The sequence below is a fragment of the Anomaloglossus baeobatrachus genome, chromosome 8, assembly GCF_048569485.1.
Source record: "Anomaloglossus baeobatrachus isolate aAnoBae1 chromosome 8, aAnoBae1.hap1, whole genome shotgun sequence".
NCBI lineage: Eukaryota > Metazoa > Chordata > Amphibia > Anura > Aromobatidae > Anomaloglossus > Anomaloglossus baeobatrachus.
Genome location: NC_134360.1, coordinates 30,060,116 through 30,085,153, shown reverse-complemented (window position 1 = coordinate 30,085,153; position 25,038 = coordinate 30,060,116). Strand labels below are relative to the sequence as shown.

At 42.3% G+C, this 25,038-nt stretch overlaps 1 protein-coding gene across 2 annotated transcripts in view; it reads left to right on the top strand.

Moving 5' to 3' along the window:
• FRMD4B (FERM domain containing 4B) overlaps positions 1-25,038 on the top strand; it is a 288,020-nt gene that overhangs the window by 17,504 nt on the left and 245,478 nt on the right. Inside the window, exon 1 of one of the 2 annotated variants that reach the window (XM_075321404.1) lies at positions 21,023-21,037. The exons of the other annotated variant lie outside the window; for it this stretch is intronic. The gene's annotated coding sequence lies outside the window, so the exon portion shown is untranslated. Of the gene's footprint in view, positions 1-21,022; positions 21,038-25,038 lie in introns of those variants that run through there. 2 annotated transcript variants of the gene reach the window in all.

Sequence of the window (25,038 nt, the reverse complement as noted above, 5' to 3'; positions counted from 1 at the left end):
AAACCACCTATGCCAAAACATGGTATCCATCCACAGACAGCTGTTTCGGGGTATTTGCCCCTCATCAGTGTGGAGTAGGAAACTGGCTAATGGGAGCAATGCCTAGTAGAAGACTACATAAGCAAGGATGGTTGACCTTAGGGAGATCAACATCCAACACCGCGGAGACACCATCACGTGTTTCTCAACGCAGTGATTCTAGAGTAATGCCCCCCCCCGGATTTCGGTAATTGTTGGCAAATCTCCCGATTGCTGTAGTGATTCCGGAAGGTTTCTTGTGCTTGTTCTGAAATCCAAACATACTTTTCAGGGTAACGTTAACAGAGCAGAGATGGGCACGGAAGGGGGACGTAGAACCGCATCCACTTTATTTGCCACACCAAGCATCCTCCATGATGCCCGTATCAAAAAGTTGGTTTTGTAACTTTTCTGCACTTCTGACATTAAGCAGCACAGTACTAAGTTCATAAAAGTCCCAATTCCATTTATAGTTTGGAGGGGAATTGTCTCCTTTTTCCTAAAACACTAAAACAGCAGCACACTCGATCACAGGCTTTATAGCCCCATTGTACTGTTTTAGAAAGAAATACAAGCCAACTATTGCCCCCCTAACGCAGTAATATTGTCTCCCTGAGTGTGCCAGTGTAAAGTGCCAGGGAGGGACAGTTGTGGGCAAGGTTTGTGGTCCTCAACCCACCCCGGCATAGTACAGACACAGGGGGGCAGCCTGGTGTATGGAGTGACTGTGGAGGTGGTACCTGTCTTCAGTTGCATGTCTGGGTCTCAATCCAGCTTCTCAGGATCCTGTTCGCTATAATCGGTTTCGCACACTGCAATGTCAGAAACGAGTCCACCACCGGTTAAAACTGCAACCACTTTACTGAACAATTGGTTAGCACACAGTTTCCATTTCTTAAAGGCAGACTTTTCATCAATATCGTTTGCAGGCATTCTTTTCTATATCGAACCTGACTCTGCAGCTACGTCCAGCAAGGGGCAATTATTTATCCTCTCCTTTCTGAAACAGGGGACGCCTCCCTCCTTTATTTCCTTCATACTGGGATTACGTCTCACCACTGAGGTGCCCAAACTTTACTGCAGCCTCCTTTACTCCTTCTTCCTTCTTTCTAGGCTTGTTTGCTGTGCACATTATTCTGGACATTCACTACTTGTTTGCTGTGCACATTATTCTGGACATTCACTGCTTGTTTGCTGTGCACATTATTCTGGACATTCACTGCTTGTTTGCTGTGCACATTATTCTGGACATTCACTGCTTGTTTGCTGTGCACATTATTCTGGACATTCACTGCTTGTTTGCTGTGCACATTATTCTGGACATTCACTGCTTGTTTGCTGTGCACATTATTCTGGACATTCACTGCTTGTTTGCTGTGCACATTATTCTGGACACTCACTGCTTGTTTGCTGTGCACATTATTCTGGACATTCACTGCTTGTTTGCTGTGCACATTATTCTGGACATTCACTGCTTGTTTGCTGTGCATATTATTCAGGACATTCATTGCTTGTTTGCTGTGCACATTATTCTGGACATTCACTGCTTGTTTGCTGTGCACATTATTCTGGACATTCACTGCTTGTTTGCTGTGCACATTATTCTGGACATTCACTGCTTGTTTGCTGTGCACATTATTCTGGACATTCACTGCTTGTTTGCTGTGCACATTATTCTGGACATTCACTGCTTGTTTGCTGTGCATATTATTCAGGACATTCATTGCTTGTTTGCTGTGCACATTATTCTGGACATTCACTGCTTGTTTGCTGTGCACATTATTCTGGACATTCACTGCTTGTTTGCTGTGCACATTATTCTGGACATTCACTGCTTGTTTGCTGTGCACATTATTCTGGACATTCACTGCTTGTTTGCTGTGCATATTATTCAGGACATTCATTGCTTGTTTGCTGTGCACATTATTCTGGACATTCACTGCTTGTTTGCTGTGCACATTATTATGGACATTCACTGCTTGTTTGCTGTGCACATTATTCTGGACATTCACTGCTTGTTTGCCGTGCACATTATTCAGGTCATTTGCCACTTGTTTGCTGTGCACATTATTCTGGACATTCACTGATTGTTTGCTTTGCTTATTATTCTGGACATTCACTACTTGTTTTCTGTGCACATTATTCAGGACATTCACCGCTTGTTTGCTTTGCTTATTATTCTGAAACATTCACTACTTATTTGCTGTGCACATTATTCTGGACATTCACTACTTATTTGCTTTGATTATTATTCTGGACATTCAGTACTTGTTTGCTGTGCACATTATTTTAGACATTCACTGCTTGTTTGCTGTGCACATTATTCTGGACATTCATTGCTTGTTTGCTTTGCTTATTATTCTGGACATTTACTGCTTGTTTGCTTTTCCATATTATTTTAGACATTCACTGCTTGTTTGCTGTGCATATTATTCTGGACATTCACCCCTTGTTGCTGTGCATATTATTCTGGACATTCATCACTAGTTTGCTGAGTGTACTTCGGCATATTATTCTGGACTTTCGCATATTTGTTTGCTGTGCACAATACTGCTCATGCTGTCAGAACATTTACATATTAGTGCGGTTCTGCTTACATTTAATTTGTATTTGCCTTCTGTTATTCTATTATTTACACTGTGTTTTATTTGTTAATACAGAGTATTTACCTAACCCTTGTCTCAGTTTCCTTATATTCCACTCAATCAGATTCTACATAAATGTTATACTCTGTAATGCGATCACAGGGTCTCAATTACTGCCATATGACCCCAGGTTACTGAGCTACGGATCGCCTCACAGACCATGCCGGATGCATGGTGTGTGAGGCGAAGTGTCAGTGCTGCAACGGAATTATATCAGTGATCAGACGCAGGAAAAAAGCAGAAAGAATTGAAATGCTGCAGTTTTTTTTCTGCACCAAAATCTGCAACATGTGCACAGCAATTCAAGATTCTCATAGTCTTTGCTGGGATGTTTTTCCTTGCAGTAGCAAAAATGCAGCATGTGCACACAGCCTAATACACCTTCAAAAGAAATGTATGAAAAGTGATCGCATCAGTGTTCAGTCCTTACATTTTTACACATGTTCCACTGCCCCAAATTGTATTTCCCCTCCGTGTTATGTTATATTTTCATCTTTTTACATGAAGCATTACATAATTACAAATGTCTGGGAGAAATCAATATTCTATTTCTGGGTTAATGTTCTCATTTTTCTTCTTGTATGTTCGGTGACCTTGAGTAATTTGTTTTTATTGTCAGTGATCTAATGAGAATACTTTGCGGTCACGTAGCGGTGCGGTCGGGTCAGACCTTTTAGCGTCTCTTTAAAGTGCGTGAAAGTTTGACGCTATGTCATTAACTGCATGTAGTGTCAACTAAGAACACAGCGCTCCGCCAACGCAGCGTCCGGTGGGAGTTATGGCTCATCAGCTCATAGGAAAATGTATAATTCTTGTCTGGCTGCACGTCCATGTAATTAATTAGTGTAATCTGTGGAAAAGTCCTATTATTCGTAATAAATACCCATTGGAACGTGGATTTTTATTACAAATAATGGGACGACTACTGTACAGTGCAGGCAAAGATTGGCTTATTCCCATGGACCCCATTAGCCCAGTTGCCCTGGCATTTGCCCTTTGTCTAATGCTGATGTAGAGGTGGTCATGCCTCCACATACTGTTTTATACTATATGTTGTCCGGAGCCTACGGCTCACCCTGGCGGGCTCGGAGAGTTGTGTGATTAGGGAGCCGTCGGGGTCCTGAAGTGGACAATAGTGTGAGAAAGAGGGGGAACGTAGACGCAATGGCAGCTTAAGGGACGACTTAAAAGATATCGGGGGGTCAGGCAAAAAAGAGTACCCCGAAAACAGAATCAGAACAGTGAAGATTTAGGCTATGACTGTCATAACGGTATGAAGAATAAATTGAACAAGTTTGGTTGCCAAGTGAACTCTTGTATTGCGTGGGTTAGTATTTCGTCGATGACAAGGACTGCCTGCGGGGTGATGGACACCAGCTTGAAGAAATCAATAAGTGTCATGCACCCCACTCAAAGTCACCCCAGTACAAGGAGTTTCCTTTATAAAGAAGCACGGCACCCATATGGCCCGATGTCCATGTCCAGCAGCCCCGGAAGAAACACCGTCACTATAATGGATCGTGTGTAGTTGAAGGAACTCAGCCCATTTGGGTAATGAGAACCCCAAACATATACAGTGCTGGCCAAAAGTATTGGCACCCCTGCAATTCTGTCAGATAATACTCAGTTTCTTCCTGACAATGATTGCAATCACAAATTCTTTGGTATTATTATCTACATTTATTTTGCTTGCAATGAAAAAATACAAAAGAGAATGAAACAAAAATCAAATCATTGATCATTTCACACAAAACTCCAAAAATGGGCCAGACAAAAGTATTGGCACCCTTAGCCTAATACTTGGTTGCACAACCTTTAGTCAAAATAACTGCGAACAACCGCCTCCGGTCACCATCAATGAGTTTCTTACAATACTCTGCTGGAATTTTAGACCATTCTTCTTTGGCAAACTGCTCCAGGTCCCTGAGATTTGAAGGGGGCCTTCTCCAAAATGCCATTGTGAGATCTCTCCACAGGTGCTCTATGGGGTTCAGGTCTGGACTCATTGATGGCCACTTTAGTAGTCTCCAGTGCTTTCTATCAAACCATTTTCTAGTGCTTTTTGAAGTGTGTTTTGGGTCATTGTCCTGCTGGAAGACCCATGACCTCTGAGGGAGACCCAGCTTTCTCGCACTGGGCCCTACATTATGCTGCAAAATTTGTTGGTAGTCTTCAGACTTCATAATGCCATGCACATGGTCAAGCAGTCCAGTGCCAGAGGCAGCAAAGCAACCGCAAAACATCAGGGAACCTCCACCATGTTTGACTGTAGGGACCATGTTCTTTTCTTTGAATGCCTCTTTTTTTTTTATGTCTCGGGGTAAGAAGTGGGGTCTTCCTGGGTATCCTACCATACAGTCCCTTTTCATTCAGACGCCGACGGATAGTACGGGTTGACACTGCTGTACCCTCGGACTGCAGGGCAGCTTGAACTTGTTTGGATGTTACTCGAGGTTCTTTATCCACCATCCGCACAATCTTGCGTTGAAATCTCTCATCAATTTTTCTTTTCCTTCCACATCTAGGGAGGTTAGCCACAGTGCCATGGGCTTTAAATTTTTTGATGACACTGCGCACCGTAGCCACAGGAACTTTCAGGTCTTTGGAGATGGACTTGTAGCCTTGAGATTGCTCATGCTTCCTCACAATTTGGATTCTCAATTCCTCAGACAGTTCTTTGGTCTTCTTTCTTTTCTTCATGCTCAATGTGGTGCACACAAGGACACAGGACAGAGGTTGAGTCAACTTTAATCCATGTCACCTGCTGCAAGTGTGATTAGTTATTGCCAACACCTGTTAGGTGCCACAGGTAAGTTACAGGGGCTGTTAGTTACACAAATTACAGAAGCATCACATGATTTTTCAAACAGTGCCAATACTTTTGTCCACCCCCTTTTTTATGTTTGGTGTGGAATTATATCCAATTTGGCTTTATGACAATTTTTTTTTATTTTTTTTCATTGAAGACAAATTAAATGAAGATAATAATACCAAAGAATTTGTGATTGCAATCATTTTCAAGAAGAAGCTGAGTATTATCTGACAGAATTGCAGGGGTGCCAATACTTTTGGCCAGCACTATATGTACTTAATGATAAACATTTGTGAGCAAGTGGGAGGAAGACCAGCTTGGGATGATTATTGTCACGCTAGGTATGGGGAAGTACCAAGCGAATGACAAAAGGGAAGGGTAACCCTGTGTCTAGGGAAGATGGTGACCCTTGACTAAACTGCTGCCGGGCCCTGGCTTTTCTCACCACCCTAGATAGGTTCCGCACCTATGCGCCAGGCCAGATACCTGACCCTGGCTGACCCTGAAATGGGACCTAGATAGGAGCGGATGGGATGAGCACTAGTCAACTACACTAAGCTCCAAAGAACACACAGGGGAAAGTAAACAAATAACTTGTCTCACCTGCCAGTGGCTCCTGGTTTCCCTCATCAACCGAGATAGGTTCCACATCTATGTGCTGAGCTGGATACCTGACTCTGAAATGGGACCTAGGTAGGGAGCGGATGACATGAGCTCTTAGTCAACCCCATTAAGCTCCAAAGAACACACAGGGACTAACACATAAGGGAAAGTAAACAAATAACATCTCCAGATGACTCAGGGAGAGGAACTACAGCATCACCAAGTTTCTCCAGATGAATACAAGCCGCCTGCTTGCACTGAAGACTTGTTAAGGGTTTTAGACCTATCACCAGCACAGAGTAAGGGGGAATGAGAGTATATAAAGACACAAAGAGAAGTGCTGAAGATTAACAGCTGAAAAGGTGAGGACATCCGCAGGGTCCTAAAGATAAAGGGATAAACCCTAAGCAGGGAAAAAGGGGAAGTCAGAGAGCAGTTCGTAAAGCCAAACGCTCTCGACCTTCTACAGGCGGATACTACAGGACTGTCTGTCGTGCGTGACACACCCGTGACAGGCAGACCCACCACCAAAATAGACAGTGAAGCTGTCAGTGAAGCCACTACATATAAAAGACTACCTGTGCTTTCCTAAAGTGGATGTGCCTAGAAAAACCCGTTTGTGGAAAAAAAAGAACTAATGTACACACACTCAGGCTATGTGCAGATGGAGTTTTTTTTAAGACGGTCAATAATGAAGAGTTTCTTAGAGTGAACCACTGCAGGAATTACTATTTCTTCGGGAAGTTTTTGGAGGAGTTTTTTATTTCCTGATGTTTTTATGAAGAGATTTTAAACAGTTTTGGCAACGATTTTTTTTTTGTCCCCGAAAGCCTAGTTTGGAGTGTTTTCCATTAGGATATGCTTCAAAAGAATGACATAAATTATATTTTTTTTGAACCCGCCATTATTCAAAACCTGGAGTGAAAAAATGCCTAATAAGACGGAAAAGTGTCTGAAGCAATTTTTAAAATATTTTTAGGAGCAGATCACTTAAAAAAAAAACTGTGTCTGCACATAGGCTAAGGCCTAAGATTCCGCACTGGCACAACTATAAGGGCAACATGCAATACTTGATTTTCTCAGTTTAACCACCTAAATGCCATTGTCAATCTCTGACAACGGCATTTAAATGGCAGAACTGCATGGTGCAATATTTCCGCATGGTAGCCAGGGACCTACTGAAATCTTCAATCTACGCTCTCTTGGTGCTTATATCAAGCCAATAGGCTCGGATTCTTAGGAAATCAGTCATTTTATAGGCTACACAATGAAACAAGCACTGGTTTATGTCCCCTTGGAAGACTAAAAATGAAGGAAAAATTAGTCATAAAAAATGTTTAAGTAAATGTTACACGTTAAATCATCTCCATTTTCCTAATTCAAATATTAGGGAAATAAAAAAAAAATTAAAAATAATTAATTTAGCATTGTCATGGTGGTGGTTCAAGTGCCATAAGGAAACTTAAACTTAAGGAAAATGTAATAATGAAAAAAGTTTTAAATAAATGTTACACTTTAAATCATCTCCATTTTCTTAATTAAAATATTAGGGAAATGAAAAAAAGCAAAAAAAAACCCCACAAAAAATAATTTAGAATTGTCATGGTGGTTTCCCTAGGGAAACTAAAAATTAAGGAAAAGTTAATAATAAAAAATGTTTAAATAAATGTTACACTTTAAATTATCTCAATTTTCTTAATTAAAATGGTAGGGAAATAAAAAAAATACATATTTGGAATTATGGTCCTGTTGGTTTAAGTGCCCTAGAAAGACTAAAAATTAAGGAAGTTTAATAATTTAAATTTATTTAATTTAATTTAAATTTAATGTATAATAAAAGATGTTTCAATAAATCTAAATCTAATATGTAAAGCTGAGTGTATGTGTGTGTGTGTGTGTGTGTGACTCAGGGAACATCATAGACTATGTTTTGAGGGGAAAATTTAACCCCACACTTTACAGTTATTCACCAAAAAACCTGCTTCCATTAAAGTCAAAGGAGCTGCGAGCTACAGGTCATTAATAGGAGCTGTGGTTGGTTGCTATAGGCAGCAAAGGACATTATTAGTATAAGAAGCTTATGTGTGAGGTAATATGATATCAGTGCAGAGACGGATAGAGACAGAAAGAGACAGAGACTGAGAGAGACAGACAGACAGACACAGACAAACATAGGCACAGACAGACAGCGAAAGAAGCAGACAGGGAAAGAGACAGAGACAAAGATACAAACAAACAGAGACAGGCAGGGAAAAAGGCAGACGGACAGAGACAGACAGAGAAAGAGACAGACAGGAAAATACACACAGGGAAAGAGACAGACAGAGACAGACAAGAAAAGAGACAGACAGAGACACAGGGAAAGAGACAGACAGAGAAAGAGAAAGACAGGATAAGACACACAGGGAAAGATACAGACAGAGGCAGACAAACAGAGGCAGACAGGGAAAGAGACATAGACAAAGACAGAGGCAGACAGGGAAATAGACAGGGAAAGAGACAGACAGGGAAAGAGACAGACAGGGAAAGAGACAGACAGGGAAAGAGACAGACAGGGAAAGAGACAGACAGGGAACGAGACAGACAGGGAGATACAGAGACAGATAGACAGATAGACAGACAGATATAGAGAGAGACAGAGAGACAGTTACTATCCCGGGCAACGCCGGGTACTACAGCAAGTTTAATAATAAAAGTTATTTTAGTAAATACATATTAAAGTTTAAATCATCTCAATTTTCCTAATTAAAATATTAGGAAAATTAAAAAAAAAGAAAGAAAGAAAAATAAACACATGTGGAATTGTCATGTCTGATCTATCAATAAATAAAATCATTCAACTTTTACCTTTATATATCAAAAAGAAAAAAAATGCCAGAATAGCTATTTTTCTGTTGCCTCATTAGACCAATAAATGCAATAAAATTATTGAAACATCATATATATAATCCAAAATGGAATAAAAAGTATTGGTATAAATTATAACAAAATAATTAATAATATAATTATTAATAATTAATGACTAATAGTAATGGTATAAATTAAATGGTATAAAATGATATAAAAAAATAAAGCTCGGTGGCCAAAAAACAAACTCTGACATAAATCCATTGACAGACAAAATTATAAAGTTATGGGTCGAAAAATGTATGACTTTTGGAAGAAGGGGGGAAAACAAAAATTGCCTTGTAATGAAGGTATTAAGAACTAGCAATCATTTGAAAATGAAATCTGATTCTTCAGCATTCACGCAGACCTCGAATTTTGTTAGATTTCATAATAAAAAGCTGAAAATATGCGGCTCATTTGGGATGATAAATTCGAGGGCTGCGATTACTGGCTCAGTGCTGGAAGCTCAATTAACAGGCAGATTGGTGGGATCTGCGCTTGCCCTGTGCTGCCGCAATGGGAAAACTCATTTGGCATTCTAAAAATCTAAAATAATTATCATGCAAATTACTACAGTAATTTGTACGGGAAAAAAAAGGCTCATTTTGCTGAAAACAACATATTTGTCATATCCATAACAGCAAATAAACACATTTAAAGGGAATTCAAGTAAAAATTAATCTGCCAGTAGAGAGGGCTTAAGAGTTTACTATATAATTCACTGTATAATTGTCACATGGAGATTTTCACAAACTCCGCCGACTGTCATGGCGGCGGCGGCGGGTTCTGTTCAGACTACAGATTCTGACACTCAACCTGATAACTCCTCTGGTGTTTGTGATCTACGCAGCGTGAACCTACTGAGTGTTAATTCAGAGGCAGGCAAGCAGGAGATAATCTCTGCTAGTCTGCTTGTTAGTCTCCTTTGATCACCTGCTGTGAGGGAGCCAATCACATCTGCTCCCCTCCTATATATGCTGGCTGGATCCTTCCACCTATTCCAGCTATAGTTTATCTTAGTTGGTCTAGGGAGGTGTGGTGATCCAGACTAACTGGTTAAAAGAAAAAAAGTTTTGGTACCATGTTAGCCAGTTCAAAAATGATTGATTGCTGTCAATCATGAGCAATCAGACTAACTGGTGTGATACCTGTTGCTGTGTGCGGTTGTGGAGTTAACCCTCATTGCCTTTTCGTTACTACCCTCCTCTTGTTGGTGATCCAGACTAACTGGTGTGATTCCTGTTGCTCTGTGCATTTGTGGCATTAACCCTCGTTGCCTTTTTGTTGCTACCCTCCTGCTCTTGTTTTTCTCCTGAGTCTCTTTGTCTATTCCTGTCTGCGTCTTCTGTTTGCAGTGTAGCAGAGTCGTGGTTTTCCCTTATCTGTCCTTATCTATTTACCATCTCACTCCTGCCCCATCCCTCCCTGAGTAGAGGGGGTATTAGAGTAGTATTTGTTAGCAGTATAGAAAGGCATGGGACTATGGCGTCTCCACCATTAGGAGTAATCTGGAGGTGAGGGATAGCCTAGGCTCCCGTAGTGTAAGGGACAGCATAGGAGCCCCAAGTCCCTCGCTATCCTGAAGTAACATTGGGATAATAATTTGTGGGTTTTCCGGTAATGGCGTAATGTGAAGATTGTGGGCCCCAAAATCTGCAAAATCTGAAAGAAGGCCCACAACTATTGCAAGTCTTTAATCGCAATAGTCTTTTCGCATGGGCCAAAGGAACCCTTTGGGCCCCCTAGACTCCAGGACCTGGGTGCAATTGCAACCCCTGCACCTATTATAATTACGCCCCTGGTTTCAGGGGTAGGAAAATTCATGGGCTAAATTATCTGTAAATTTCCAACACGGGTGTTAGTAACTATACATTGGCCATATCCACCATCGATCATAAAGTCATGGCATATCATGTAATGATATGTACTGTATAAGGTTATGTAAATAAAATCAGAATACCCTTTTAATAGGTGATGATGTTTTGGAAGAAGCGTAGAAAAATCCCTGCTGGTGCTGGAGAAGTCCGGTGATGGCTCCTTGTAAGAGAACACATGAGCGCTTGGCAGAGCAAAAGACTTATAGCTGCCGGTCGAATCAACGTGTCTGGGGAATTGTCATGTGTGTTTCACGGGTGACAGACAGTCATGTGGTTTCTGGCCACAGAAGGTCACAGCGTCTGGCTGCGCAGAATGATCACTGACATTCTTTTGTTCCTTTTGTCAGTATTCATTGGTATAGGTAGCTTTCCTGCTGGATTCATATCTTCCCCTTTAGGACCCAGCGGAGCTCACCTTGCACCCAGCTGCTGATCATCACTATTCCCCTAGTGCTTAAATTCTCCCATCTTCCCAGGACTGGTGCTGGTGATATTATTCAGCTCATTCAGCTCTGGTTGCAAGCAGGTGGCTTGTACTCCTCTGTAGTATCGTTGCTGAACTTTTACCTGTGTCATCTGTGGATAATTAGTTCATGCTTTTCCTCCTGTGTGTCCTCCTTGTGTCTTCTATAGTGTTTAGTGGGGTTGACAAAGAGCTCATCCCATCCGTTCCGTATTTAGGACCCCGCACTAGGGATAGCTAGGGTCAAGTATCCGGCTCGGCGCATAGGTGCGAAACCTATATAGGATGATGAGGGACCCCAGGGACCAGCGGTAGGTTTGTTAGGGGTCACCATGTCCCCTTTTGTAGACACAGGGCTTCCCTTCCCTTTCACCGTGTGCTTGGTACTTCCCTGTACCTAGCGTGATACTTTAGGGGTCACCATCTTCCCTCTACTGGTGCTGGTGATATTATTCAGCTCATTCAGCTCTTGTTGCAAGTAGGTGGCTTGTACTTCTCTGTAGTATCGTTGCTGAACTTTTACCTGTGTCATCTGTAGATAAGTAAGTAGTTCATGCTTTTTCCCCTGTGTGTCCACCTTGTGTCTTCTATAGTGTTTAGTGGGATTGACGAAGAGCTCATCCCATCTGTTCTCTATTTAGGGTCCAGCACTAGGGATACCTAGGGTCAGGTATCCGGCTCGGCACATGAGTGCGTAACCTATCTAGGGTGGTGAGGGACCCCAGGAACCAGCAGTAGGTTTGGTCAAAGGTCACCATGTCCCCTTTCGTAGACACAGGGCTTCCCTTCCCTTTCACCGTGTGCTTGGTACTTCCCTGTACCTAGCGTGATACTTCAGGGGTCACCATCTTCCCTCTACTGGTGCTGGTGATATTATTCAGCTCATTCAGCTCTGGTTGCAAGCAGGTGGCTCGTACTCCTCTGTAGTTTTGTGATGCCCTGGGCAAGCCAGGGGTCACAGGTAATGACATCACCACACCCTACACCCTGGTTAGGTACACCTAAGCTAGACCAGAAATCCTTGTTGCCTTCCCCAGGGGCTGATGTCCTCACCAGGGGGTGGAGCCAGGCGGTTGGTCTCCACCCACCAAGGAGTTCACAGTCCTGGAGGAGGGAGAACACAAGCAGATTAGTTTTGGAGTTTGAAGTAGAAGGAGGGAAAGTAGTGAAAGAGGAAAAGTGACAGTTTGAAAGCCTGAAGTTGGTCCGGGTGTGTGCCCCGGACCGAGACAGCAAGGTTAGCAGACGGCGGTGACCGTCTGTAGTGGAGGCTGATCGGAGTTGCCGTAAGGACCGTGGACGGGTGGTGGCCCGGCGGTACCGGACCGGTACACAAGGAGAAGCCAGCACCATTGGCAGGGGCCTTTCGGATCCCGGCAAGGCTAGGAGTCGCCGTGAATTTGCCAAATCCGTCAGTGAAGGGGACCCCCGGGTCTCCAAACAACTAAGTCCCGATTGAAGGCAACAGTCCAACCGTATGAGAGAGACACCGCCACCGCCAAGGCACCAGTTTCTCAGGGCCAGCGCCTGCGGGCAAAGAGGGGCTCCTCCGGCACATATCCAAGCCGGGGAGCGGGTTACCGGTGGGAATCCATCGCTACCAACATTGAACATAGGTGCAGGGAAAGAGACAGTCACCGTTAACTACCGGGGAAAAGCAACAGCAGCCGTCCATGGGAACTGTCTTTCCAGCCGTGTGTTTTACCGAGAACTGTGTCACCGTCTCAGGCTGAGTGAGTACCACCGTGCCGTGCGGCACAGCGCTGCCCCCGCGACCCTGCACCTCACCAGGCCCCGCACCCGGCCTGCCATCCATCCCTACCCCATCACCGGGCCCCGGGACAATCAACCCCCTACCCACGGAGGGGAGAAATAACAACAAAGCTGCTCCCTGTCACCGCTCCCGGGATCCCCATACAGAGCAGCGGTGGTGTCCACACAATCATCACAACCGTGGGTGGCGTCACGGACAATAAATCCCCAAAACCAAACCCCTTTTCACTGACAGGCGAGGAGCGCCGCTAGAGTCCCCGGGATCCGGCCCATCGCTCAAGCCACCGAGCAGCAGAGGCCGCAGCAGCAGCGGCAGCCAGACCCGAGCAGTGGGAGAGCGCAGCCTCCCCTCCTCCGCCCGCGACAGTATCATTGCCGAACTTCTACCTGTGTCATCTAATGATAAGTAGTTCATGCTTTTCCCCCTGTGTGTCCTCCTTGTGTCTTCTATAGTTGTTTAGTGGGGTTGATGAAGAGCTCGTCCCATCTGTTCTCTATTTAGGGTCCAGCAATAGGGATACCTAGGGTCAGGTATCCGGCTCGGCACATGAGTGCGTAACCTATCTAGGGTCGTGAGGGACCCCAGGGACCAGCAGTAGCTTTGGTCAGGGATCACCATGTTCCCTCTAATGGTGCTGGTGATATTTTTCAGCTCATTCAGCTCTGGTTGCAAGCAGGTGGCTTGTACTCCTCTGTAGTATCATTGCTGAACTTCTACCTGTGTCATCTATAGATAAGTAGTTCATGCTTTTCCCCCTGTGTGTCCTCCTTGTATCTTCTATAGTGTTTAGTGGGGTTGATGAAGAACTCATCCCATCCATTTAAGGTCCAGCACTGAGGATACCTGGGGTCAGGTATCCGACTCGGCACATGAGTGCGTAACCTATCTAGGGTGGTGAGGGACCCCAGGGACCAGCAGTAGCTTTGGTCAGGGGTTACCATGTCCCCCTTTCGTAGACACAGGGTTTCCCTTCCCTTCCGCCATTTGCTTGGTACTTCCCCGCACCGGACACTGCCATTGACTCTCCATTACACATGTTACTTCTTTTAAATGTTTCAAAGTTTCCGAACCTTGAAGCAGTTAACAGAAGTAGCAAAAGACTGAACATCTGCACAGCAATGATGTTTTTACATTGCTGTGTACTATGTCCATTTTTTGCAATTCTTTTTTAGGGGGATTCTGGGCGGAATCTGCCTGACAAAGATATTGTATGCAGGTACGCTAATAGTCTACAGTAGGAAAATCCGCCTTTTACGATAGCGAACCACCCAGTGCTGTGCTGTCCGATCCGCATCCCCCCTGGTGACTGCTGCGCTATCCATTAACTCCGCGCTGTACGAGGAGCTGTATCACACGGATGATCGGCCGCCCCTGATTCCAGTCTCGTTAGATTGAACAAGTGACACGTGTAAAGTAGGTCAGCTTTCCTCATCACCCACACGCTGATCAGGACCGGGCGTCTGTGCCATCCTGACGGCTTCTGTGTCATAAGGTCAGTGCAATCGCTAGAGATGCAATCGCTCTTCATGCTTTAATAAATAAAGTTTAGTGAAACGGGGATTGCGCGCTCCCATATGTGGAACAGATCTGACAAAATTGGACCCGGAGACGCAGAAGAACTTGATTGTTCAAGCTCAATTCGGCAGATGCAGTGAGTACGGAAAGTATTCACACCCCTTTATATTTTTCCCTCTTTGTTTCATTGCAGCCATTTGGTAAATTCTAAAAAGTTCTTTTTTTTCCTCATTAATGTACACTCTGCGCCCCATCCCCCATCTGGACAGAAAAAAAACAGAAATGTAGACATTTTTGAAAATTTATTAAACAAGAAAAACTGATATATCACATGGTCATAAGTATTCAGCCCCTTTGCTCAGACACTCATATATAAGTCACATGTTGCCGATTTCCTTGTGATCCTCCTTGAGATGGTTCTACTCCTTCATTGGAGTCCAGCTGTGTGTAATTAAACTGATAGGACGTGATTTGGAAAGGCGCACACCTGTCTATATAAGACCTCACAGCTCACACTGCATGTCACACCAAATGAGAATCATGAGGCCAAAGGAACTGCCCAAGGAGCTCAGAGACAGAATTGTGGCAAGGCACAGATCTGGCCAAGGTTACAAAGGACTTTCTGCAGTACTCAAGGTTCCTAAGAGCACAGTGGCCTCCATAATCCTTAAATGGAAGAAGTTTGGGACCCCCAGAGGTCTTCCTAGACCCGGCCGTCCAGCCAAACTGAGCAATTGTGGGAGAAGAGCCTTGGTGAGAGAAGTAAAGAAGAGCCCCAAGATCCCTGTGGCTGAGCTCCAGAGATACAGTAGGGAGATGGAAGAAAGTTCCACAAAATCAGCTATCACTGCAGCCCTCCATCAGTTGGGCCTTTATGGCAGAGTGGCCCGACGGAAGCCTCTCCTCAGTGCAAGACATATGAAAGCCTGCATAGAGTTTGCAAAAAAACACATGAAAGACCCCCAGACTATGAGAAATAAGATTCTCTGCTCTGATGAGACGAAGATAGAACTTTTTGGTGATAATTCTAAGCGGTATGTGGGGAGAAAACTAGGCACTGCTCATCACCTGCCCAATACAATCCCCACAGTGAGACATGGTGGTGGCAGCATCATGCTATGGGGGCAGGGACAGGACGACTGGTTGCAATTGAAGGAAAGATGAATGAGGCCAAGTACAGAGATATCCTGGAAGAAAACCTCTTCCTAATGCTCTGGACCTCAGACTTGCCGAAGGTTCACCTTCCAACAAGACAATGACCCTAAGCACACAGCTAAAATAACAAAGGAGCGGCTTCAGAACAACTCTATGACGATTCTTGACCGGCCCAACCAGAGCCCTGACCTAAACCCAATTGAGCATCTCTGGAGAGACCTGAAAATGACTGTCCACCAACGTTCACCATCCAACCTGACGGAACTGGAGAGGATCTACAAGGAAGAATGGCAGAGGATCCCCAAATCCAAGACCCCAAGAAGACTCATGGCTGTACTAGCTCAAAAGGGAGGGTGCCTCTACTCAATACTGAGAAAAGGGTCTGAATACTTATGACCATGTGAGATATCAGTTCTTTTGTTTAATAAATTTGCAAACATTTTTACATTTCTGTTTTTTTCTGTCCTGATGGGGGATGGGGGCAGAGTGTACATTAATGAGGAAAAATGAATTTTTTTAATTTACCAAATGGCTGCAATGAAACAAAGAGTGAAAAATGTAAAGGGGTGTGAATACTTTCCGTACTCACTGTATATTAGTTAAAATTACCTGAGTGCAATAGGAACAGTTCAAAAACAATTTCAGCTCTGTTGCATATGCACTTTGTCCATGGGCAATGGATGTATTGAGAGTCCCCTAGATCTTTCCTCAATTTGTGCAAGAAGTTTACAAAAAGATGCTCAGTGCTCATGTCAGAAGAAAATTAAAACTGGTGCTATGTTCATGAACCAGGAGGATCAGGATGAACAGAACTGTTAATATTCAACCAGTTCCAACATTTACACACAACAGAGTCTCGCTGATTATATTAGTATAGGGGACCCCAATACCTTATTACTCCTGAGCATATGTACAAAGACTAAATTAGTTCAGCAAAACGTGATTGGATGTTATCTGTTTCTTTGGTGGTCCTGATGAAGGGGGCAGATGCCCCAGAAACGCGTTGACCTGGAAAACAATAAAGTAACACTGGTCTGAACATCATCTGAAGTGATCTATTGGCGCGGCATTAAAACACCACTCTCTTGTGCTCTCTGTTATATCATTTTATGGGAGATACACTGACAAGCAAAAGGGTAACAATGTTTTGCACTTTTGACTTTCAGGCTCCATATCTCTTCATCCACTACAGTGTTAAGCGTGAGACGACCTTCATTTTATAGACAATCATCTTGGCTATCTCATACATAAATGTGACTTGCAGCTATTTAACATATGATTAGTTATGCAGATTCTTGTCAGGTCACTGCATTGTTACTGTTTTGCTTCTGGTGGAAAAATCTTTGTCTTTCTGTATACTACAAAGCACAGCCTGTTCTCACATTCTGTAATAGCTCAGTGTGTTATTAGGATGATTGCTACGAGAAAGGTCACTGGTTGCAATCGGGGAGCAGCCATGAAGAAAATTTCCCAAGAAAAGAGGAATTGCATCATCCAGCTCATCTATAGCATCTCTTGGCCAAGAAATTTGCCAAACTACATTATGTGAGCCAAGTGTGAAAAACCAGCATCCGCATAAAATCATCACTTCATTTATCCATAGAAGAGCTTAAAAGCATAGTCACAGGCCGGTCTACGCGTTTCGAGCAAACTCGCGCTTACTCCTGACATGAGTAAGAGCGCGTTCACTCGAAACGCGTAGACCGGCCTGTGCCTATGTTTTTAAGTTTCTCTATGAAATAATAAAGTGATGATTTTCTGGAAGATTTTTGCGGAAGCTGTTTTTTCACACTTTGTCTACCTCTGGATGTTTCATTCTGTGGACCGTAGTTTATTGAGACGTCCTGGGATATCATGTGGTGATACAAACAGTTTATGATACCCCCACAGGGAATTCCTCCACACGCACAGTATAATGACCCTACTGTACCCCCTTTCAGCTACCATGGTAAAGTATGGTGACCGCAACACAGTATGCTCCCCACCTGTGACCGCCCCCCACTCATTCCTCCATGTGGTATAATAGGCCTACATAAAGTATAATGCCCCCCACCTCTTGAAACTGTATAATGGCCCCAATTAGCCCTCCAAGCAGTATAACTGCCCCCCCACACAATCCCTCACAATGTAACTTCTTGCATACAGTGTAATAGTCTTCAAATAGACCTCCATAACATATAAAGGCTCTTACATAGCCTCCAAATATTATAATTGCCTGCAAAGAGTCTTCCATGTTATATAATTGACCCCACAAAGTCCTCCTTATAGTATAATGCACCCCATAGTCCTCTTTATATTATAATGCACCCCCATAGTCTTCCTTATAGTATAATGCACCACATAGTCCTCTTTATATTATAATGCACCCCCATAGTCTTCCTTATAGTATAATGCACCACATAGTCCTCTTTATATTATAATGCACCCCCATAGTCTTCCTTATAGTATAATGCACCACATAGTCCTCTTTATATTATAATGCACCCCCATAGTCTTCCTTATAGTATAATGCACCACATAGTCCTCTTTATATTATAATGCACCCCCATAGTCCTCCTTATAGTATAATGCACCCCATAGTCCTCTTTATATTATAATGCACCCCCATAGTCTTCCTTATAGTATAATGCACCACATAGTCCTCTTTATATTATAATGCACCCCCATAGTCTTCCTTATAGTATAATGCACCACATAGTCCTCTTTATATTATAATGCACCCCCATAGTCCTCCTTATAGTATAATGCACCCCATAGTCCTCTTTATATTATAATGCACCCCCATAGTCTTCCTTATAGTTTAATGCACCACATAGTCCTCTTTATATTATAATGCACCCCCATAGTCTTCCTTATAGTATAATGCACCACATAGTCCTCTTTATATTATAATGCACCCCCATAGTCCTCCTTATAGTATAATGCACCCCATAGTCCTCTTTATATTATAATGCACCCCCATAGTCTTCCTTATAGTATAATGCACCCCATAGTCCTCTTTATATTATAATGCACCCCCATAGTTTTCCTTATAGTATAATGCACCACATAGTCCTCTTTATATTATAATCCACCCCCATAGTCCTCCTTATAGTATAATGCACCCCATAGTCCTCTTTATATTATAATGCACCCCCATAGTCCTTCTTATAATATAATTCACACCATAGTCCTCTTTATATTATAATGCACCCCCATAGTCCTTCTTATAATATAATTCACACCATAGTCCTCTTTATATTATAATGCACCCCCATAGTCCTTCTTATAATATAATTCACACCATAGTCCTCTTTATATTATAATGCACCCCCATAGTCTTCCTTATAGTATAATGCAACACATAGTCCTCTTTATATTATAATGCACCCCCATAGTCCTCCTTATAGTTTAATGCACTACATAATCCTCTTTATATTATAATGCACCCCACATGGCCCTCCTTATAGTATAATGCACCCCATAGTCCTCTTTATATTATAATGCCCGCCCATAGTCCTCCTTGTAGTATAATGCACCCCATAGCCCTCCTTATATTATAATTCACACCCCATAGTCATCTTTATACTATAATGCACCCCCCATAGCCATCCTTATAATATAATGCACCCCATAGTGCTCTTATATTATAATGCACCCCCCATAGTCCTCCTTATAATATAATGCACACCATAGTACACCATAGTTCTCATTATATGATAATTTACCCCGCATAATCCTGCAAATAGTATAAAGCACCTCATAGTCCTCCAAATAGTGTAATGTACCCCTATAGTCTTCCATATATTAAAATTCATACCCATAGTCCTCCACATATTATAATGCACCCCCATAGTCCTCCATATATTATAATGCACCCCCATAGTCCTCCATATATTATAATGCACCCCCATAGTCCTCCATATATTATAATGCACCTCCATAGTCCTCCACATATTATAATGCACCCTCATAGTCCTTCATATAATATAATGCACCCCATAGTCCTCCATGTATTATAATACACCCCATAGTCCTCCACCAGTGTTCCTACTTTAGATAGGACTCCTTCCCTCTGGTAGCAGTCACTTATATGTACACATTTTTCCATATTCATTATAAATCCTTATTAGACCCACACCTCTATTTTGGCGGCTAGTGTTCACATAGCTATACACACATATGTATATACACATATTTATACTATGTATGTGTAGACTTATATGTCTTTGCAGTAGGTTCAATTTATTTATTTATAGGAATACCCGTGCTTACATTTCAGTGGTTGATTGAATTGTATATTTTATATCATAGGATATGCATATATATTTATATTTTTTTGTATATATATATATTTTTTTGTATATTTTTCATATACATTTTTCACATATTTCAAATTTTTCATTTATGATAGGGATCATGCAGGCATACACCTATCATATATTTATTTATCCATTTTATGATATTTGTTATATTCATTATAACCAAGGATCTTAGTCCATTTTGTAAATGTATAAATGTTATAATGAAATACACATGGACCTAATTTACAATGAACTGGGTGTTACAACATGCATCATCTCTATCATATTTATCTATTTATTTATTCACACATTTGTAGTTTTGCTGTGTGATTTATTTATTTATTTATTTATGTTATATTGTCATACATTTGGGTTATTTGACACACGATTGGGTTCGTTTAAATGCATATACATGTATATATATTTACTGATACATATATCCTCCCTTCTTTATATATACATTTTTTTCATATAGTCTTTATAACAATATGTTTTTATACGTGTATAGGTTTGGATATAGGCATTTATGGATCTCGCTCGTTATGTGGACTTTTTGTAGATGTCTGAAATATTTCAACATCGCCACGGTATATACCTTGCAATCCCCATGGTTCACTCACTGCCTCTCAATTAGCTTAACTCAATTACACCCTTTTGTTAATTAATTACTGCATTTTCGTTCTACCCCTAACTTAGAGCTTGTTAGTCAGTCTATAAGAGCAGTACTCTGCACAGTATGGGTCACTTATGATTAAGGACTTAGTTTGTTTTTATTTAAAGTTCGAAACGCGTTAAGAGCACCCATGCTTTAATGTATGTTTCCCATCTTCGGTCTCCTTTTGTTTTTGCTTTTAAAACTTCAATAAAGAATAAGAAAAACTTTTTATCAACAAGGAATTTGTGCTGGATCCTTCCTCTCCTTTTTGCTGTTGCTTATCCCATGCTGGCGTGGACCTACCAGCGGACCCTTGCACCCTAAGGATTTGAGCAGTTTGGCTAGCAGGTGAGCTGAATCTTTTTCTCCCTTCCATAAAAAAAATACTACATTTCTCCCCTTTCCCCTGCTGCTCTGGTCTCTGCAGTGGCATGTGTCCTAAATCCCTGCATGTAACATCACAGCAGTGTGCAGTAGTGATGTCAGAACACAGACATGGCGGGAGAATGATGGAGGAAGGAGTGGAGCATTCCCTCTTTCATCATTACTTTGAACTGTATCGGCAGTTGAAAGTGCGATGCCGGGTGGAGGGGGGGTCTGGTACTGGTGCTGGCACTGGGCCCCCCGACTCACAGGACCCATAGTGGCCACGTGGTCTGCCTCAATTGGCGGTACGCCACTGGTTGTTAAGTTAGGAATAGCCCTTTAATATTATCATCTATACTGTGGACATGGAAAAATTTTGTTAGTAAATAACTATTAAAAACCTCTCCTTGCCTTAAAATACCTGTTTGATATAGTCTGGATTATATTCATTCACCTCCTAGAATAACCCAAATGTTACCCTGTAGTCAACATTTGATTACCCTGTGTGCACCATTCATAGCAGCAGGTTCAGTGCCCATAGCCGTCCCCCGAGTTCTGTCGGTCTCTGCTCCTCTTGGTGTCAGTCTTCACCGTGATATTCGCATTCTATTGATGATGATCTTATATTAAACATGTGGAGACCATCAGTAAGCAGGCCGGCCTCTGCGGCTGGAGGCCTCTTTCTGTAGGTACGGCACAGAGCACACTTGTGGAATGTGCAGTATTTATCCCACCTACGCTTTTGGGAGTACATGATAGCGGACAATGGATTTTATTTCCCGCCTGTGTATCAGCGTGTTCCTAACACTTTACACTCCTTAAGCCCAGCCCTCCCCATCTGGAAACGTTCCTTATTTAATGGGAAAAATTCATTTGGAATTTATTAAAATGGGATTAATTACTTTTGCAGATTTCATCAGATTGAAAGATATTATTGTATAAAGAATCTCTTGTATTATTTGTAAACACAATTCCTATAATACCTTCTAGACTATCTAGGACTCCGCATATTGCCATTCCTCTGTAGCTCCTCCTGGAAATATATGAATGAATTGAAAACTAGATCTTACCATTCCCCAACCTCATGACTTTATACACTCCGATGATATACTGTCAGTCCGAATGGGGACAAACTCTGTTGTCATTCCTCTGTTATTCCTCCTGGAAATATATGAATGCGATGATAACTGTATGATCCTATAAAGTCTGACACTGACCAATCAGTGCTCTGAGTGTCAGACGTTTTGGGGGTCACACCCTGTTGTCATTCCTCTGTTATTCTTCCTGGAAATATATGAATGCGATGATAACTGTGTGATCCTATAAAGTCTGACACTGACCAATCAGTGCTGTGAGTGTCAGATGTTTTGGGGTCACACCCTGTTGTCATTCCTCTGTTATTCTTCCTGGAAATACATGAATGCGATGATAACTGTGTGATCCTATAAAGTCTGACACTGACCAATCAGTGCTGTGAGTGTCAGACGTTTTGGGGGTCACACCCTGTTGTCATTCCTCTGTTATTCTTCCTGGAAATATATGAATGCGATGATAACTGTGTGATCCTATAAAGTCTGACACTGACCAATCAGTGCTGTGAGTGTCATACATTTTGGGGTCACACCCTGTTGTTATTCCTCTGTTATTCCTCCTGGAAATATATGAATGAGATGGTAACGGTGTGATCCTATAAACTCTGACACTGACCAATCAGTGCTGTGAGTGTCAGACGTTTTGGGGTCACCCCCTACTGTCATTCCTCTGTTATTCTTCCTGGAAATGCATGACTAAATTATCAACTAGGTGTTATCATTTCCCCTGTCCTGATACTCTTATGTTGTCCAATGTCATTCGCAGACAATGTGGCGACGCATCCTTTTATAATCACTCTTTTATTCCCCCTGGACCTATATGAACATGTCTACCAATTTCCAGGAAGAATAGCGGAGTTCTTAGAAAACTTTCACCATAATTTATTTTATGTGGAAGAGAATTTGTCAGCAAGTTTTAGCTATGTAATGATGTAGGGACAGAGACCCTGATTCCAGCGATGTGTCACTTACTGGGCTGCTTGGCGCAGAGATATAATCTCTGTTTTCCCGGCTGTATTAGTCAGGATTCTGAGCTCTGTATAACCCCAACCACACCACCACACCACCAGCAAGTTGCTGGGGGCGGGGTTACACAGATTAGCTGGACTGCCAGGCATACAACACTTAGTCCTGCAGTAATAATATCCTGCTGATAAAACACTGATTGTAGTTAAATTAAAATACACATGACACATCGTTGGAATCAGGCTTTCTTATCCCTACATCATGCTGCTGTCTGATTGAATAGCAAGAACTTGCTGACTGATTCCTTTTTATCCAGCATGACAGGGAGGTGTTCTTATAAGAAGTTCATTGTGGCTAACCTGCAATTCCAGCCACAGCATACAGACCAGAGGGGCGCTTTAAGATGTAGGGACAGAAACCCTGATTCCATCGATGTGTCACTTACTGGGCTGTTTGGTGCAGTTTTGCTAGAATCCCTGTTTTTTTTCTGCTGCTGATGTAGCAGTGGTCAGAATGCTAAGCTCTGTATAAACCCGCCCACACAACTGATCAGCTGCTTCCTCTGTACACTGTACAGCAAGCTGCCAATCACTGGTGGGGGCGAGGTTACACAAATTAGCTGGACTGCCTGGCCGTGCAGTGATAATCTCCTGCAGATAAAACACTAATTGTATTAAAATTAAAACACATCATTGGAATCAGGCTCTCTGCCTCTAGATCATACTACTCCCTGATTGAATAGCAAGAAATTGCAGATCATTTCCTTTTAATCAGACATGACAGGGGAGGTGTTCTTATAAGAGGTTCACTGTGGCTAACCTGCAATACCAGACACAGCCTATAGACCAGAGGGGCGCTTTAAGATGTAGGGACAGAAACCCTGATTCCATCGATGTGTCACTTACTGGGCTGTTTGGTGCAGTTTTGCTAGAATCCCTGTTTTTTTCTGCTGCTGATGTAGCAGTGGTCAGAATGCTGAGCTCTGTATAAACCCGCCCACACCACTGATTGGCTGCTTCCTCTGTACACTGTACAGCAAACTGCCAATTAGTTGTGGGGGCAGGGTTACACAGATTAGCTGGACTGCATGGCTGTGCAATGATAATCTCCTGCTGATAAAACACTAATTCTATTACAACTACAACACACAGCTTTAAGTGACACATTTTTGGAATCAGGCTCTCTGCCTCTAGATCATACTGCTCTCTGATTGAATAGCAAGAAATTGCGGATAAATTCCTTTTAATCAGACATGACAGGGAAGGTGTTCTTATAAGAGGTTCACTGTGGCTAACCTGCAATACCATGCACAGCCTACAGACCAGAGGGGCGCTATTCCTTGAAGATAAAAGATTTTTTTTTTCTTTTTACTTTTTTATTTTACATACAACTGCTTTGCACATACGGGTAAATGTTACTCCCCCATACATTACTACTTGTGGACAGAGTATGTAGCTCTCCGGCACCTTTATTATTAAATAAATATTAATTTATAACAAGTGAAATGTGCTGAGAAATGGCGACAAAGACGACAGAATTAGCGTCTTCTCGGTGTGGAGTCTGCGGTCTCGTCAGGATATTTTCTTCATTCGTCTTCACAGTTTTGGGGTGTTACTTTTTTCTCTTTACTGTGAATACGAGATTCTGATGAAACGTTCTGTAGATTGGATTCAATTGTGTGAAGATGAATATTCTGAGCTGTGAAGAAGGTGAGAACCGAAAAATGCTTATTAGGTCCAAGAAGAAACGTTTTAGTATGCCAAAATAGGACTATATAGTGGGGTAAATAGTGAGACTTTCCCAAAAAACGGGGATAACGAGAAGAGCTGCAGTGTAAAGTATGGAAGAGAGGCAAGACTAGAAGATTAGAAGATAGTTTGTAACTCTTTTATGTCTTTTTTCATTACTGCCTGTGGAAGGTATGAT